This window comes from Heptranchias perlo, chromosome 14 (assembly GCF_035084215.1).
Source record: "Heptranchias perlo isolate sHepPer1 chromosome 14, sHepPer1.hap1, whole genome shotgun sequence".
In the NCBI taxonomy this organism is placed as follows: Eukaryota; Metazoa; Chordata; class Chondrichthyes; order Hexanchiformes; family Hexanchidae; genus Heptranchias; species Heptranchias perlo.
The window spans coordinates 63,399,650-63,412,991 of record NC_090338.1 but is presented as its reverse complement, the minus strand read 5'-3'; the positions used below and the strand labels follow the sequence as shown (position 1 = coordinate 63,412,991).

The 13,342-nt window shown below is 41.5% G+C and overlaps 1 protein-coding gene across 5 annotated transcripts in view; it reads right to left on the bottom strand.

Annotated features, from left to right (window-relative positions):
• Positions 1–13,122, bottom strand: part of LOC137332582 (janus kinase and microtubule-interacting protein 2-like) — a 344,895-nt gene extending 331,773 nt beyond the window's left edge. For all 5 annotated transcript variants that reach the window (XR_010965701.1, XR_010965702.1, XR_010965703.1 and 2 more), the window contains exon 1: positions 13,074–13,122. The gene's annotated coding sequence lies outside the window, so the exon portion shown is untranslated. The remainder of the gene's footprint in view (positions 1–13,073) is intronic.
• Positions 13,123–13,342: the final 220 nt, after the last annotated feature.

Here is a 13,342-nt window from a genome sequence, read left to right as displayed (position 1 = left end):
CAGATACTGATCTTAAGTGGGATCCCGCCGGCTTTGATTGCCGGTGGGAGTCCCGAATGAGGGGGCTGCACGCGCATCGATTCGCGTCATTGGGGAACCCGGAAATGGGTGGGTTGGAGCCGGGCTCCGGACCCGCTCCGGGAATCCCCAATTTTAGGAGACCCCCGCCACGAACGCACCCGCTCGGCCATCCTAAAATTGACCCCATGGTTTCAATTGGAGCAGTATATCGCCATTAATTGTGCAACTAAATACAGAAAATTCTGGAAATGTAAGCCAGGTTGATCAGTAATTGAAAGCGGAAGAAAAAGTTAATGCTTTAAGTCTGACCCCCTCATCTGACATTTTGAGAAGTTTTGCTGTTTCTCAGATGTTGTAATGAAGGGTCACACTTAAAAAGTTCAATCTTTCTTCCTCTTTCAGATGCTGAGTGATCTGCTGTCCAGCATTTTTGTTGTTTCAGATTTCTGCCTTTCTGCGATTTCCCAGTGTTCGTTTGCTGTATGCAAGGCCTCGTCAATTACATAAAATTTACCCTATTGATGTATAAAAAAAAATAAAATCTAATTGCACAGTAAAATTATAGAAACCAGATAGATAGTGCAAGGTGCTAAGGACAAAGAGTTAATGTTACTTAAAAGAGCATTATCTTCCACCTCCTATGTCACTTGTGCACGGCATTTATAATTCCCACTGTAATTAAAGGATGTGCCGTAACTTTGATACTGCGGTGGTTAAACAGGTTCATTATCAGCGCTATTTAAATTCATTACAAATGATGCAGACCAAACGTCTGGAACGGAATATTTTTAAATTACAGAAGTGCGTCCCCAAGATATGCAGGGGGAGGGGGAATCAATTACAGTATCATCACGCGCATTACATTTCATTTCCCTTACTATATTTATTCACTGATATAATCTCTGTCCATTTCATCAGCAAATGAGGCTATCAAACAGTATATAGAACCTATTTTCACCTAGTGCATAAATACAGAGCTAATTTTCAACATGCATAATCATAAATTCCATGCTATTTCCCAATCCCAGTTTTCTTTCATTCTTATGCCAATTTCTACTTCCATAATATTACCCATCTTTGCCCCACCTCAGACCGTCAGCTGCTGAAACCCTTAACCACACCTTTGTCTCCCCCAGATGACTATTTTACTGCTTTCCTCCATCCTCCACCTTCCAAAAACTTCATCTTATTCAGAATTCTGCAGCGCATATCCTATTATTCCCTCTATCTTTGCTGGCCTATATTGGTTCCTGGCTCCCAAATATTTAAAATTTAAAATTCTTAATCCCACATTTAAATCGCTCCAATGGATCTCATTCGTTCTCATCTCTGTAACCTCCTCCCGCCCTACAAAACCCTCCTGTCCAAAGGCTCCATTCCTCTGACTCTAGCCTTTGTGCTTTGCTCCCTCCCTTCACCTCACCATTGGCAGCTGTGTCTTCAGCCACTTTGGCCCCATGATCTGGAATTCCCTCTCTTAAACCCCTCTGCCTCTCCAACTCCCTCTTCTCCTTTAACAGCCTCCTTAAAACCTAATTCAATGCCCTTTACTATTCTCCCAAGTAAATGCGCTCTTCGCCAAGCTTCTCTGAGCTGCACAGTGTAACAATGATTGGTACATACCTGAAACCACCAAGCAGCTATACTGGACAGAAGTCAAAGTGAGGATGTTAATGAGCAAATAATGCCAAGTACAGAACACATCCCAGAAGCCCGTGACATCTGATAGTAATGGCTATTTTGCCATAAAAAGCTGGTATCAGTAAAAATGACCAAGAAGATGTCAGATTGTCATAAAAACCTAACTGGTTCACTAATGTCCTTTAGGGAAGGAAATCTGCTGTCCTTACCCGGTCTGGCCTATATGTGACTCTAGTCCCACATCAGCATAGTTGAGTCTTACCTGCCCTCTGAAGTAGCCCAGAAATCCACTTAGTTTATCAAAACTATTACCAAGGGTTCAAGAAGGCGGCTCACCACCACCTTCTCAGGGCAATTAGAGATGGGCAATAAATACCAGCCTTGCCAGCGACACCCACATCTCAAGAATGAGTAAAACAAAAATCACGCTCAATCGTTGATCGTAAAAAAAAATTGAGACATCAAATGTGTGAGCTAATTCCATGTACATAGGGATGCACAGTTTGTGCAAGAATCGACCCTGGTCAATAGGATTCAAAGTGGGTGGATCTTAATATTTTGTATTGTTCCCATATCTTATCAAAATGCTGCAGCAGCTATTGAACAGAACTGTCTAAAACCCAGTGAAAGCCAAGCTAGAATGCTACCAAGTGTATCTTTACACAAGCATGTCACCTGCCATCTGTGTGAAGCACTTCAAGATGTTTCAATGTGATAAGGCATCATATATACCCCAATATATTTAAATAACTATCCCAATGTTATACTGAAATGGCCATCAGCTCCAGCTTGGTAATTTGACGAAATGAGACACGAGAGAGATTAGAAATTTTAATTTTCACTTTGCACAGACTAGTTCTTTTCAGAAATGGTTTAAAATGATGAGAAACGCAGAGCCACAGTTTGTCTGCCAACAGAGCTAAAGGAGGATGCCACCTTTGATTTTCCCTTGAAAGGAATTTAACCTGTATAATTGTTGTCCTGCATTTCATTATTCAGCCTATTCGCTACGGGTGATAATTAGTGTTGCACTATTTTTCACGAGAATATAGAAAGAGGACTTCCGGGGACCTTCACACAAATACCAACATATTGTGTACATGCTCAAGATACCTTTTTTCAAATGTAAAAGTAGAAAAGGCGCAGGCAAGGTCTTGGGCCAGCAGGTCAGGCCTCAGAACACAAACCATCAAGCCAATAGTTTATGTGCAGGTCTGTGTAAAGAACTGCCTGGTGGACTCCTGGTAATAGGATGTGTTTAGCTCCTATATCACTGGTTCGAACTCCATCTCAACTGAGGCTGGTAGGTGGAAGGTGGAAGGAGGAAGGAGGAAAAAGATTATGTTAAACACCATCACAATTTAATCTAACCTTCCTACTAAACTTCCATAGATATCCGGGGAACATCAGATTTTGCAGTGGAAGTGAATCGCACGTGATAAATTATTTCTTTCCCTATCAAAATCAGTAAACACCTGGAAAGGTGATTTTGGTTCTAGGATTATCAAAAAAATCACAAGATGGCTATCAAAGTTGGCTTTTTTTTAAACATTCCTTTATTATTTAATGTGGTTCGGATGGGATATTTTAGCTCAGCTGCGCACATATAAATGGGAGAGGGGATGTCCGTGTGGAATTCAAATGTGGAATGTAGAGCATTATTCAGGGCTGATAGGAATGTGACACAAGATCCCAGAGTTTGATCTGTGTGAGATCAGCTGCTTTTCTTCTTGTTATACCAGGCGAGCTGTGGACAAGAGCTCACGGTCCAATCAAGGCCACATTGTTGCATGAACAATTTGGCCATGTTTATCATTTCTTTTCAGAACTTCACTTTTTCCCCCTCCAATGGTGTGCAGGGATACAGCTCCATAGGTGCAGACAGCCCTCCTGTACCTGGCCCAAGTGACCATTCTTAACGAGTGAGCGTTGGCAGTTATTCAACCACAGAGGACATCGCTTTCAGCTTCATCCCGTTCTTGTTTGACGTCCACACACAGATGCACACATACTTTCTAGCAGGGTTGCTGGACAGCAATCAGGAACGGGAACCCTGATAAACGTTTTCACCCATTAACCGAGGGGTATTGAGGTCGATTGTACTGCTGCACGACCGGCCTGGTTGTGAGCAACTAACTCAGCATACAGCAGTTTCAGACTGGACAGCCCACTTACCAACGGAGTCATTGAGGAACATAGTTTTGAAACAGAAGAATCACACCACATTTTCAATCAGATAGCCCAATCTGAAACAGATTTGCCACAATGCTGTACATGAGATGTGATTGGAAAACACCTTCCAGGCCCCTACCACCTAGAAGGACAAGGGCAATAGGTGCATGGGAACCCCATCATCATCATCATCCTTTATCATCTCTGGGTCAAAATCCTGGAACTCTCCACCTAACAGCACTGTGGGAGTCCCTTCACCACATGAACTGCAGCGGTTCAAGAAGGCGGCTCACCACCACCTTCTCAAGGGCAACTAGGGATAGGCAATAAATGCTGGCCTTGCTGGCCCATATCCCAAGAATGAATTTAAAAAAGCATGTTCAGAGAATCCAGAATATTGTACAACATCTCGAGGCAGTCACCAAGACAACGCAAGGAAGAGATTCCCTCAAGATTATACCAATGCCCCAGGACATTGTCCCATGTTAAAAAGAAATGTAAAATTAACCTGGCCTTTGCTCGATTGAATTTTGGCTACAAACAAAATGAATTTTTTAATATGAAAACGGCCTCTGAGACACCCTGATCTGTGAAGTTCCACCTGCTGTGAAAAGATTTTTGTGCCTCCATTTGAATTTGCTAATGAACACCACAGCCACATTGCCTATTAAAATAATTCTATAGACTGCCTTCTAGCAAAGAAATCAAAAACATGAGCGCACTGATTCCATCTTAGAAATAAAACCCAATATGACGGGGGTGAAAATCATCAACGGACTTAGCAGCACACAGGTCCAACAGATCAAAGTCTCTCAGAAAAAAAAACAATTTTAGAAACAAAAATATATTGTAGCAACTTTACTAATCTGCTTTTCCCATTGATGGCGACTTCAATTGTATTATGGAACGAGGAGATCTTTAATAATGTTAATAGAAACCCATCTATGTGTGTGACCAGATATTTTGCCCTCAGATCTTATATAAAAGTAGAATATGTTTAATGTTTTTATGCCTTTATCATTTTTTTTCCTTTCTGTATCACAAGTATGTTCTGTTTACCTGTGCGTAAATAAAGAATAAATACAGGGGGATCAAAGTAGAAATTAGTGGAGGGGAGAGCAGTGTGAAATACAAGGAGGAAATTAGATTAAAACAATGAAATCATAGAAAGGTTACAACACGGAAGGAGGCCATTCGGCCCATCGAGCCTGTGCCAGCTCTATGCAAGAGCAATCCAGCTAGTCCCACTCCCCGCCCTCTCCCCGTAGCCCTGCAAATTTTTTCCTTTCAAGTACTTATCCAGTCCCCTTTTGAAAGCCATGATTGAATCTGCCTCCACCACCCCCTCGGGCAGTGCATTCCAGATCCTAACCACTCGCTGTGTAAAAAAGTTTTTCCTCATGTCACCTTTGATTCTTTTGCCAATCACCTTAAATCTATGTCCTCTGGTTCTTGACCCTTCCGCCAATGGGAACAGTGTCTCTCTATCCACTCTGTCCAGGCCCTTCATGATTTTGAATACCTTCCACAAAGGCAAGGAAAAAGAGGTAGAGATGCATTAGGCCCGATCTCTGCTCCTTAACATTGACTTAGGGCTTTCCCCGGAGGGGTGAAGCTGCGACTGTGTCAGCAATAGATTGAGATTAATGAAGTGAGATGGGCCATTCCCATTTCCTGCAGTAAGGTCAATGACAGAGGTAGCGATGCCCTAAAAAGCTGCAAGTGGGCTTGCACTGAGACCCCTCTCAGATCAGAGAGTATGATGGGGGGCTCAGTAGCAGCCAGGCCTGCAGCTGCACTCCCATTATTCTCCCCCATTATCTGGTACTAGGTCACACCAGGAGGCGGGCCTGTGCCACCTTAATGGCCCAGGACACCAATTTGGCCACAGGTTGACCTGGACAGGCACTGTACACTTTGGGTGTGCTAGTGCTAGGGGAGAGGGGTGCCGGGAAAACAGGCCCCTACATCCATTTTCACATTATACATTGTCGAACGGCCTGCATCAAATGTTTTTTACATTTGAGCTTTTATGGCTCTAAGCAGGCATTTGTTCATCATTAAGGAGACACTGTTGAAACAGGATTTTAAAATCATCTTTGAAGAATTAACAGACAAGATGTCAATGACATCTTTCTAACAGCTTCTTTGACATGAAACTAAAGGGTAGATAATCATGAATAAACAGGGACTTTATGTGATGAGTTTATTCCATTTTCGAACTGTTCTTGTGTTGGGAGTGTCGACGGATGAGGACAGCAAATCTTATTGTATTCCACGTCAGTAGTAAGGACATTCACATATGAAGGCATCACCACAAGCTTATTGGGAAATAATCTGTAGTTGGACATTCTGTGTGCCTGTAGACACACATTAGAATAAATTTGAGGATATATTTGACCTTGTTTATCTAATACTGAAGCATCAACACAATATCATAGCAAGCCAATCTACCTTTCATTTGGAATTAATCTTAAAAACAATTTATAATACTATCACTTTAACTCAGTTATCACAGTTTCTGAACTGGGTTGGGAATAGATTAACAGCATCAAAATAAAAATGCTAAAATGGATTCTGTACACTGCTGCTTGCTAGGACATATGCCAAGATTGTAAAAAAATTGTTCTATTCAGAATGTAAATTGATAATTAAACCATACGGAAAGGAGAAGATTATATCCAAATCTCAATGCTCTCATCAATAACTAGTTAATGTTAAAATACTGAACTGGATCATTTCAAAGGGAAGTGCATTGCAATCTCTCACAAGTGTCCTCCCTCAACACCCCAAACCACTTCCCAAGAGGGTGTTCCCAGACCAACACAGGAGAGAAAAAAAGTCAGCAGCAATAACCCGCCTGAAAGGCAGTGACTGTACCCAGTAGACCTACCAGTCGCTGCGGGCTGGGCTCTTTGTTTCCTGTTTCTGCTTCTTCCCCCCACCCCCCCCCCCCACTGCCCCTGGCAAATTAACTCCAGGGACCTAGACTTAAAAAAAAGCACCACAACCCTTGAACACACATTGCCTCTAGCACAAGTACAGCCATGCCAACAAATTCAGTGTATTCTCCTACCAGCACTGCACAATGAAAATGCACATATATTGCACATGTAAAACTTCAAAAACAAAATCTATAAACCTGTGTACTTTACTGTCCGCCAAATGAAGTCTATTTATTTGTCTCCCCTCCTCTTGTGAAGGTGCAGAATAATGTTTAGTTATGGCTCCACTGGCATCAGGTACTGTTGGTACCTTCCCCATCATCCAATTTCCCATTCTGCATGTGTGAATCTAGGCCACGTGGCAGAAGACTATTGGACTGTGGAAGGCATTGCAACCATCTGCCGTCCTCTCCTCACCTAAAATCCACAAATGGGCACTTTCCAGGAGCATTCATTGTATTCCGGTCAGGAGCTGGAACTCTGGCTGATTCCACCCCCACCCAACCTGATGTTAACCCAATAGAGATGGATCAGTGGCACAACAGAATAATCTTTTGCTTTGTAACCCTATGCAATTGCAGTTTCTATACCCTACCCCTCCTCATCACCACCTGGCCATGCTCCATAAACAACCCATCTAATATACACACAGTCAGATTGGCCAAGCAGACACCTGTTACCTTAATCATTGTTGCCACTGTGGCATCAACCTAAATCCCACCCCAACTGTCATACTCTTTTATACAGCACTGAAGCATCACTCTGTTTTAAGGAATGAATGAGAAGTGACGTGGAACTGACAAAAAGTAGACAACACCTTCATTTTCCATTATGTGCACAAGCCGATTCTTTAAGACTCAGATTTATCTAACTTGGTTACAGGCACAGTAACACAGACAGGTGAACTGATGCATCTATTCAGGCCCTACTGTAAAAATAATAGATCATCACAGAATGAATGAGTTACTGCATTCCTGCCCCATTCAGTCCCTCGTTACATTCAGGATGCATTTGCAGGAATGTTGCCTCAAACCAACTTTGGAGCACATTGATTATTCTACATACAATAGCCGAACGGTTCATTTACCTGGAATTTGCTGCAGAGAAAAAAAACGCTTAATGTTACAGTACTTGGTGGAAATAGAGTTATTTTCAAGTGAGTTTTACTTTCATGTCCGCCTTTTAGATTAAAAATCAAACCATCGCCAATGCTTTACAATAGTAAAGGTCAACAGCGATGCAAAATGGTCATTAAGTTCGCTCTTGCGAAAATTTATCCGTGCAAAAATGACCCCGTGTACAATGTGACGTATCCTATACCACCATCTAGTCCCATATAACTGTCAGCTCTATCATACTTTAACTCTCATATTGCATCAGACCTGATATGTTCTCATGAAGGATTAATCCATCTTTTCTCTTGTCAGATACTGTTTATTTCTGGGGGGAGGGGGTGTTTAAGCATGTGCTGTGTTTCTCTTTTTATATCTGTCTATCTGCTGGGTAATAAGAATAAGAAACAAGGTTTATTAAAAAAATGTTACTAGTCGATATCCTGTGGCCTTGCACATAGGGAGTCAAGACCGAGAGTAATTTTCAGGTGAAAGATGAGAGGGTGGAGAATATTTTACCAGGACGTGCAGACATCATACAGCCCCCATTTTAAAGTCATACATTCTGCCTTTATTTTTATATCTCCATTATAAATTCCATACTTACAATGGAAACTGTCTATGCAATTGTCAGGCTGTAATTACACCCTTCTGCCAGTGGAGGTGCTGGGATTGTCCTAATTTTCATTAACCTCTCAGTTTTTGTTCTTGGGGTTCAAGGCAACAGGAATGGACTATTAAATTTTTGACCCATTACCAGGCTCCCCCCGCTCCTGAGGGCATTCACCCCTTGCTGGGGTTGGTTCCACGACTCTCAGACAACCTCCAGTACCTCAGCCTAATGGTCTTTCTTTATGGATCAGTTTAACAGTGATCACAGGGGGCATCACAGTCAAATCCAACCCTGTGCTCACACATGCAGACTTCCAGCAGTGGCCACTTGGTCAGGTTGTGGGAATCTTGGCTGATTATCGTCTTCCTAATCTAGAGGCGGGGTGGGGTACGGTAGTGTAATAGTTATGATACTGGACTAGTAATCCAGAGGCCTGGGCTAATAATCCAGAGAACGTGAGTTCAAATCTCACCATTGCAGTTTGACAATTTGAATTCAAATGAAAACAAAATCTGGAAATAATAAACTGGTAACAGTAAAAGTGACCATGACACTGTCAGATTGTTGTAAAGACCCAACTAGTTCAGGGAAGGCAACCTGCCATCCTTACCCGGTCTGGCCTAAATGTGACTCCAGACCCACACCAAAGAGGTTGATTCTTAACTGCCCTCTGAAGCCACCTAGCAAGTCGCTCAGTTGTAGGTCACCACCACCTTCTCGAGAGCAACTAAGGATGGGCAATAAATACCGGCCTTGCCAGCGATGCCCACATCCCGAGAATGAATTTTTAAAAAAGGCACTGAGTAATTTTAGTGAACCTTTCAGCATCCCAACTGAGGTTACCGAACGCAGCACAGATTAGAGATATAACATGGGACTTCCCTGTCTGTCTTCCAATTCTATTACTTCTCATCTTACTCACATGGATGATTTGCCTATAATTTAAATGTAAATGTCACCGAGTTCATCAGATTGCAAGATAATTATAGATGAGGAAGACCATTCGGCCCTTGTTACTGCACCCGTCCAAACGAACCCTACGGTTCCCCCCCCCCCACCCACCAATTACAAAATCTAGTTGCTTCTTAAATGTCTCCACCACTCTACCAGGGAAGTTCATTCCAAGTGCTGTGAACTCTCTGTTTGCAGAACTTTCCTACATCAGTCCTAAATTTACCCTTTAGTACTTTGAACCTATTGCCACAATTTAATTTAAAGTAATATTCCAGATTTACTCTCTCCATACCATTATACCTCATAAGATCACCTCTCAGATGCTTCCTTTGCAGGCTGAAAATCGCAAGGTTCTCCTCATAACTCGGAGCCCAACACCAGAGTTAGGTCTCGCTGACCAGAACTGGATGCGATCTGGCCAGAGCACTGTACAGTTTAATCATGACTTCCTCTGACCTATATACAGCTGTGGTTGCGGATGCATGTCGGTAGCAAGAAGATTTTAACCACACAAGATCTAATTTAAAATGAACATGGATATAACTGGAAAGAGACATTACAGCTTAATGGGACATCATTGTATCAGAAATTCATGTAAACAAACAGGAGCTTTCTTATAGGAAACGTAGAATCAAATAACACAGAAGGAGGCTGTTCAGCCCATCATGCCCATGCCAACTCTTTGAAAGAGCTATCCAATTAGTCACACACCCCTACTCTTTCCCCACAGCCCTACAAATTTTCCTTTTCAAGTATATATCCAATTCCTTTTGAAGGTTGAATCTGCTTCCACCTTCCTTTCACGCAGTACATTGCAGATCATAACCATGGCAAAAGAGAATTAAGTTTACTAATAACTTTACAAATACGTTGAAAGAACTAATGTCCATTGAAAGATCTGAAATGAAGATTGGGTCACTCAGTAATAATTCCTGTGCTGAGTTTACTTTAAAAATCAATGTATCTTCACGATGCAGTAAAAATAGATTCACATACATCCATTTTAAGTCCTTGTGAAATGATGATAGAAGTGGGCCTCTTAAAGCTACAATAACACACATGCACACACTGAATTTACAGCAACGTTAGCATGTCAAGCTGTTTACATACAGCACAGAGATTGTAGAAAGATGTATAATCCATATCTAACAGCCAAAGTGAAGGCAGATGATATATAAATGCAATAATATGAAAAACACATCAAATGTATATTTATAACCATCATAGACACTGTTGCATGCCCCCTCCACATAGCTGAATGGGTAAATGCAGTAAATATACTGCATGCTGAAATATTGAACAAGACAGACGAGGGAAATCCTCTACCCTGTACCAAGATGACCGACCTCAGCTGGGGTGGCAGTGGGGTGTTACAATTGACCTCAGTACTCCCAAGCTGTAAGAGACACACCGGGAGTCTCAATCTCAATCTCCATCCAGCGATCCGAGGCACTAGCTGGAAGTGGACACATCTGGATGCTGGGTGAGGGCAGGGTCAGGCTCAGGTGTGACGGCCTCCACAGTTAATTAGGCTACTGTCGCTCAATGTTCAGGTTCAAACACAAAGGTGTTGCCCATGGAACCAGACTCCAGTGTAAGTCACTGATGTCAGAAGAGGAGGAAAATGACGGGGGAGGGATAAGTGAAGGAACACACACATATATTGGATTTGTACATCTTCTGCCAGCATCTTTAAATCAACTAAATGGATGGATGAGAAAGTACCTGAATTTTTTTTTCAGGGGAGCACAAGGGAAGGGGAAGAGATTTTCATCAGAATTACATCACTTGGAATTGGCTTGATAATATATTTCACACCATTGTGTGGTGTGTTTAACAAAAACATGGCTTGCTAAACACCATATCATGTAAATAGTTCCCTTTTAACAGAAAGGACAAGCACATCTAAAACATAACTGTAAACCAGTTAGTTAGCATGCAATCTGAAACATACTCACCCTGTAAGACCCACATTGATTTGTGCCCTTTCCTGTCCAGTGTATTTATTATCCTTCCTGGTTGCATTTTGCTCTGAACGATTTAATTCTATGTAATGTCTATACTGATCTACTTCAGGCACTATTTTCAGTGGGTTGTGAATCTCTCGAGACCCCCCCCCATCCCCAACAATCATGAAATGGTTCTCATTTCCATATCTACAATTATAAACCATCTTCCATGAACCTAGCCCAGATGATATGAACCATAATCTCAGCCTAGAGGTCTATATGAATCATGGTTTAGGAGCAGTGCAATCTGACCTTATTTTAAATGCACCGAAACTAGGGGATGCTGGAGAGTCGGAGGCAGTGACTAAAAGTAATTAAACACATTATCTCGGTGCAATAAAAGAGAGAGTTCAAGGTCACATGACACCCAGAAATATCTGAGCAGAGATCCATTATGGAGGAACTCATTTAATCTGCCGCCACTCTCTTCAGTCCACATTTTTCATTCTTAACTTCAAAAAAAATCTTTCTTATATTCTTATAGGGGACAAGTTAACTGGCAGTTTTATCCCGAGAACACCTGAATAATGAATGACAGCTAATTATGAGTTACTGCAAGGCTGAATATTTAATACAATAAAATGTTCAGCTACTGGCCTGAGTACAAAAGAAGGACTATTTACACAGAAATATGATTATTTAAAAACATAAAATCCTTATTTATCCCAGGGTCATTCCTTTATGAATTGTAACACCACATTTGTGGCCAAATTAATTCTAAAATGTGTGTTTCTTTACAAAAACAATAAAGGTTACAGCTTTTATTTGTATATTTATTTTTTGGAGACTACAATAAAGTATATTAGAGCTGCTCTGTATTTATTTGCATTCCTTGAATTCCACTTTATAATATTCAGCTGCAGGCATTTTTATAAACTGACAGTGCTATAGATGTAATGAATTACAAAAAAAGCACATTAATTTTTTTTTTGAAGTGACAAATGCCTTGGAACTCAAAGAATTACGTAGCTGTAAATTAATAATGAACCCCATTTGTGTGATGGGCTACAATTTTTAAATGGGAGTTCAACACAGCCCTGCATTAATATCACCATCGACATTTCACTCAAAAAGGAAGAACAATCCAGGCCCAGCCATAGTCCTACACAGTCACATCCCAAACTTAAAAAAAATTACATGTAATAAATCCTCAAAATTACAAATAAATACAATTCTGATTGAAACACACCGCAAACCCGACGCACTCAGAATTTGTATCTGTGCCGGGATCTGCAATTCTCACCATTACTGTTTGCACTACAGGCCCAAACCCAGCCCCTCCAACAGCTGCTTCTCAGATACACCACTGTCACAGATATACTGACAGTAGAAGAAAAAAAGCAGACAGCTTGACATTATTTTCTTTGTCTTTACCCTAAAGATGACACGATGGCCCTGTATTTCAGTTTTAAAAAATTAAATAATGACTGCAGCAGGAGTCAAGATAAATTTACTGGGCACTATGCATAATGACTCACTATTAATTCATTGCTCATACAAGCCCCTACACAGTCACACAGTTCTCCTTGATGATTTTTACAGGAGACAAAACATCTAATTATTAAAATGTTGCTCTATGAGAATATAGGAAATGAAAAAAACTCACCATGTGCATGTCCACTGAAGATAAAGGCCTGGAAAGCTTAGATCTAAACACATTGCCTTCTCAGATCAGCAGCAGCTGGGCTTTCTGGTGATGCTAATGAACCCACCCTCTCCGGAGAGAATGAGCTCATTGATAGCCTCGAACTGCAGCCCGGTTCTCCCTCCTCTCCTCATTGCAGGAGTGCTATCATTACAGCAAAGACAAAGGAAGGCAGCAGAGGATACCATCATAGAACCTGCAAGCAGACAGTACCGGTAGAGAGAGACTAG